Source organism: Montipora capricornis, chromosome 8 (assembly GCF_036669925.1).
Source record: "Montipora capricornis isolate CH-2021 chromosome 8, ASM3666992v2, whole genome shotgun sequence".
In the NCBI taxonomy this organism is placed as follows: Eukaryota; Metazoa; Cnidaria; class Anthozoa; order Scleractinia; family Acroporidae; genus Montipora; species Montipora capricornis.
The window spans coordinates 53,251,327-53,257,378 of record NC_090890.1 but is presented as its reverse complement, the minus strand read 5'-3'; positions in this window follow the sequence as shown (position 1 = coordinate 53,257,378).

Sequence of the window (6,052 nt, the reverse complement as noted above, 5' to 3'; positions counted from 1 at the left end):
CGCTATTTGGGGATCTTGCTCACCATCTACAATTTATACTTTGGAACATTTGCACCTGAAAGCAGCCAAACTAGTCCACAAACTCCCTTCCGAAACTCCTGACACTGACGTTCTTGACCTTGTAAAATGGAAACCACTAGTCTATATTTACAAGCGTAGGCTCGTTTCTATAATGTACCAGGTCTATTATAATAGTTTTCCTGATCAATTCACAGCCCTATTCGAAACACGCAACACTAATACTAATTATAATTTAAGGCGTATTAATCACTTCTCGCATGTACGGTACAATAGGAACATTGGTAGAAATAGTGTAAGGTATAGAGGGCCCATTGTTTGGAATCCTATCAACTTTGTAAACAAAAGCTTAGACAGGCCTGAAAGATACCGGAACAAATTCAATTCGAAAAAGAGGCCAGTCTGATAATATCAAAAAAATCAGATTCTTTATATTTTTAGTTTTTAAAATTTAGAAGTTTATATTATTTTCATTTAAGGTTTTATAAATATAGATTTTTATTAAGTTGTTGGCAGGTCCACACCAGCCTTCAGATTGCCGCAAACTGACCTGCCTTAACAAATAGTATATGTACGTATGTATGTATGTATGTATGTATGTATGTATGTATGTATGTATGTATGTAGCTAATCGGGGCGTGCAGTGACATCGATTTATTAAGAGTCTAGAACAAGATATGAATGAAAAGGTTAATACATCACATGAATAAATACTTAAGTAGATAAAATAAATAAAATAAATAAATAGATCAATAAACATGCAAAATTAACTATTTCAGGCACAAGGAGCAATTAACACAGGAAGGCATGTCATAAACCGCGTGTTATTTGAAGAAGGGATGCCGAATAGTGTACTATGGATTTTTCTCTTAAACTGGTTGCGAGTAAGTTTACGTGTAGTGGTACTCAGCGCCAATAAAGAGGAAACACTGCGTTAACTCGAAGGTTTAAAAAAACGACAACATAAAGCAATGTCGAGCACGTGGAACAGACATCCGGACGAGCATGCGCAGCGCTAAAAACCGCTGAGTACAATGTAAATAACGTAGTGACGTGGTTGCCTCCTAGCGGTCTCCCTAGCACCTAGGCACAGAAGTAAACTGAATATGCGTGCAAAGTAAACGACTAAATATAGGAACGTACAGAACCTGAAATTAAACTGGTATACGCACAACGGGTGCAGTCCCTGGTCCCTTAGATTTGTCCTTCTAAATGTAGCGAGTAAAATAAAATCACCACAGTAAGGTGAAAGGGCACGGACTAGTGTTACTAGAAAGAACGCAAAAGCCGAGCACACTACTTTAAGTCCCAGTCCTGATTTTGCCAAAACGGGGCGCTTCGATGACGGCCAGACCTCCTGGGAGGAACGACAGCAGCAGACTCTGGTGGAGCACGTGAAAGAACCGAGCAGTCTAGAGAAGAGGCTGGGGTGCAGGGTGGCGCGACAATGGCTGCAGGTACTGGAGGAAGTTCCTGAACGGGGTCAACATCTTGCACGGGTTGCGGAACCGTGGGTTGTTCATAGGCGGGAGTCTGAGTAACCACTGGAGAAGGTGCAGGGACAGTAGACTGTCTTGGTGGTAGACTAACGGGGTCGGCGTCATCATCAGAGTCAAATGGGGAAGGCTTGAGAAGGCCACGAATGGGGCCCTGCGGAGACAGAGCTATAAGTGTCAGAGCCACTGGATAACATTCAGACATAGGCACCAAGTAGAGTTTGCTGCGAAACTGGGAGGTGGTGAACTTCCGGAGCTCGCAATAGAGGTCCTCACGAACGCAGACCACGAGGTATTTCTCACGGGCTTTTAATTTGTCTCGGTCACCTTTCAAGAAAACTAAGTCCCCGACAGAGACGGCAGCTGATGGTCGGTTGGTACGGCCACAAGCCTTAGACTTTGCACTGGATGCGTGATTCTGCTGGCGGAAGTAATTCTGACTAAGGATGAGTTGTCTGTCAACTATGGGAAGCTGTTCGCCAGTTAGCTGGTCGCCTTGAGTCCAGACCTCCCACTCCGAGAGGCCATCACGCCGGATGCGGGAGTTTGTATTTGCCGTGGCTAGGGCGAGAGTGACGTCAGACACAGGTGCTCCCTCAGGGGACAAGTTGAGGAGCTCTAAACCAAGCTCCTCAATGGCACGCTCTGCGACGGGATTCTTGTTTGGATTCTTGACCCTTGCGATCTCCAAGGTAATTCCGTGGGAGAGGAGGATTGGGTCGGAGGCAAGTGCACAGAAACCAGGGGCAGGATCAACACGGACTGTCACACCGCCATCGTGTAAGGAACGCAGCTGGGAACATAAGACTATGAGTGCGTTGCGGAGATCCTCATGTTTATCGCTCTTGACAAGGGTGGTTAAAGTGTACGAGGAGACAGTCTCTCTTAGTACTAGGATTAATTGTCGGTGACGTCGGGCAACATCAGCAGCGAATGAGACGCCAATGGACCGAGGAGCTTCTACGCTTGACTGGGGCTGAAAGTGTTTAGGGAATGATTACACGGACTCACAGATGTGACAGGAGGAAGATACAAGGTCGATGGCTTTGTCAACATCTAGAGCAAAGAAGTATCGGCTGAAGAGACGCTTTGTTTGGTACTTTGACGCGTGGTTAAACCGAATGTGAAGAGCTGTTAATAGGCCATCTAAGACGGAGCGAGGGACAACCAGGCGCTCACGAGGGGGTCGGAAGGGTTGATGGTCTCGAACAACGAGAAGGCCGTCAGCGGCGATTACGACATCCTTAAGGTAGCGTTTCACATCATTTAATTTTCTTAGAGGGTCGGGTACCTTGGCTAAGGTGCGAGTGTGTCCTCCAGAGGTGAGGGCACTCCAGCTGGGTAGCCTGCAAGGCAGCACGGCTAGTGAAGGGCATCTTGACAGAGCCTTGAAGGACATCACTAACAGAGAGGCTGCGAACAACGGAATCCTCGAGTTCGACGATGAATTTCCAATTTTGGCAACTACAGTCTAAATATTCCTTTGGGTTACGGCTTGCAAAATCGGAGGGTAGATTCTCAACTCCGGCGATATGACGTATGTGGCTTTTGCTGACTGTTGACAGGAAGGTGGTGACCCTTGAGCTGGCTGAGAATTCTCCTCTCTTGAGCTTTTCTTAAGCTTGAACACAAGGTCTGCTGTCGGTGAGTACCTCGGTTGTGTGTGGGGATTGAATGATATAGGGGGCAAAATGTCTAATTGCCGCGCCAATAGCCAACGCTTGAATCTCACAGGGCAACCAAGTCACTTGATGCTTACGAGGCTTGGCGCTGAAGAACCCAGCTAAGAGCAGCGAGCCATTTCGGTGTACGTAAAGTGTGGCTGAGATGCCTATATTCTTGACGGAGCCATCAGTCACTATCCGTAAGGCGTCTTGAGGCTGGGGGATGTGTGATGGTCCGGTTGTCTACCAATGCACGTTGGGCTGTTTTGAAGGCCAGCAGTAATTCATCGCACCACACAATTTTGTCTCTGGATTCTTTCCCTGCAGTGGCTTGGTCGAGGGGATCAAGCAGCTCCGCAAATCTGGAAAGCACTCGGCTTAGAACCTTGTAAGCTCCGACAAAGGAGGGGAGGCCTTGCACTGTGGAGGGAGGCGCGACCGAGGATAGTGCGGCCAATTTGTGGGGGCTAGTTTGCAGGGTGCCATTAGACCACACCCAGCCTAGTACGACGGCCTTTCTTGGGCAGATGATAGTTTTGGCTGCGGATAAGCGAAGTTTGTTCTTTTGGAGTAGAGCAAGAACTCTTCTCCAATTGTTAAGGACCTAAATTGGGCTGTTTCCCCCAAGGTACAGGAGGTCAGCTATTTTGGCAACACAGCCCTCTTGAATGAGGTCTCCCAGAATTCGGGACATCAGTTCTTCAAGGCAAGTTTCGGACCAAGGCATACCCATGGCAGAACGAGTGTAAACACGGATGCCTTTAAATGGTGTCGCAACACCACAGTACTTCATAGATGAATTGACCAGGGGAATCTGATAGAAAGACTTCAGAAAATCGGTGATAACAATGTACTTCCACTTCCCTATTTCACGCAGCACACTGTCAACATTTGGCATTATGGAGGGTTGAGGTTTGCTGTACTGGGCCACTTCTCCGAAGGATGTCACGAGCCGGCTACCACCATTGGGCTTCTTAACAAGAAACGAGGTGTCCAGGTACTCTACATGGACGTTGACTTGCTCAGGTTTTGCAAAGACGCCGGCAGCTTCGAGCTCATCGAACTTGTCTTGTAATTCCTCGAGGGTGTTCCTGTTGTACTGTGGCCTGCCTTTGCGCTGAGGAGGAAGGGTGGGACCGATGTTGACAACAGCCTCAATTTTGCCGCTTGCACCGTTGTATTTAGAGATGGAGGGATTGAACACATCGTCAAACTCCAGATTGAGAGCTATGAATTTGTCACGAATGTCCTGATCTAGGCACCCATCAGGATCAAGGATCACACGGGGGCAGAAGGGCTTGCAGGTGGCTGGAGAAGGGGAGGCAGCAGTACGTGTGGTGGGAGGTGAAGTGGAGGTGGAGGCTTCGACGGGTAGAATGTGCCGAATCTGGCATAACTGCTCACCGCTCTTCAGGAGAATGGGGGAGCCCATCGTGTTGGGAACGCGTACGGCATGATCGACAGATTGAATTTGCTGGGGCGGAGGCCACGCATCTTCAGGTTTACGGGGCATGTTAGAAGGGCAATCCAGCCGGGGCTCCAGGGCCCACAGGGTGTCGGAGTCCGCGTCGGAAGGGGTACTGAACTGGACATACTCCCTTGGAAGAACGACTGTGCAGTTTGGGTTGCGTAGCAGGAAGGATTGTGTACGCCGCACATTTGGTTAGCTCAATCGGTAGAATATTAGATGACACAAAAAAAGGAAGAGAATGATCTCTGTACGGGAGGAAATGAACAAGGCGTATAACACGTTTCTGTAGCATCTAAACCTTATTTAAATTTGATTTAGAGCCTTGACCCCACGCTATAAGACCATAAGACAAATACGGAAAGATTAAGGATCTATAAAGGTTGAGCAAAGTACTCTGAGGAACAAGATGCCTTAGTCTCGCGATGACACCAATGGTTTTACTAATTTTGGTAGTGACATAGTCAATATGTGGTTTCCACGTGAGATGATTATCAATCAAAATTCCTAAATATTTCACATACTCTTTCTGTTCAAAATACGTAGAAGAGTTAGTATTGTTGTCTGTTAATTTTATTTCAACTTGTTGATTAACTCTTCGTCCTTTTGGGTGAAAGATAACAAAGTTTGACTTCTTAACATTAAGCGTTAGTTTATTTGCATTTAGCCAATCCCAATCCTTGGACTTCTCTTTTTTAACCTTTTTTTAACCAGAAAACGTTTTTTACTTCAAGATCACTATCTTTGTTTAGACTAAACAAGTATAGGTCACTACACTAGTTAGTCAGTTTTCAAGATTTCTCTTAGTTGGTAAGTTATCCAGTAAAAGATTAATATTAAATTGACCATGATAGGAAAGAAAGTTAAGATCATAATACGGCAACTCGCGAAAAAGCCATTTAGTTAATTTCAAATTGTCAATATAGCTCATACTTAAGTGAAACTAAATCACTCAGCTGGTAGATTACAAGGAAGATAGAGTTATATCATTTTCCTAGCCAAACGCGAGCCCGAGTCAACCACGAGCCATGAGCCAACCTCGAGCCAACCTTGAGTCAAGCCCAAATGTTTTTTTTTTTTTCCATTTTTGAGTTTCATGGCCACAGAAAAGAAATTAAAAGGTGGTAGAAATAATTTGCCATGAAATATGCTCGCCAATTTTCTACTTTCCCAATGTCCCAAATGTAATTATCTGCTTTGTGACCAAGGAAAATGTTCTTTGAAATAATGAGCTTGCGTCACAAGCTTTTGTCGCACCTGCTTCTTGCCAACAACGGATTATGAAATTCGATCGTTACTTATGTAACGAAGAACCACTGTAAAAATAGTAAAAATAGCAATTTGGCCGCGGAGAGAATGGGTTGGGATCTAATATTTCTTGTATGGGTACCCTGTGTATGAAACAC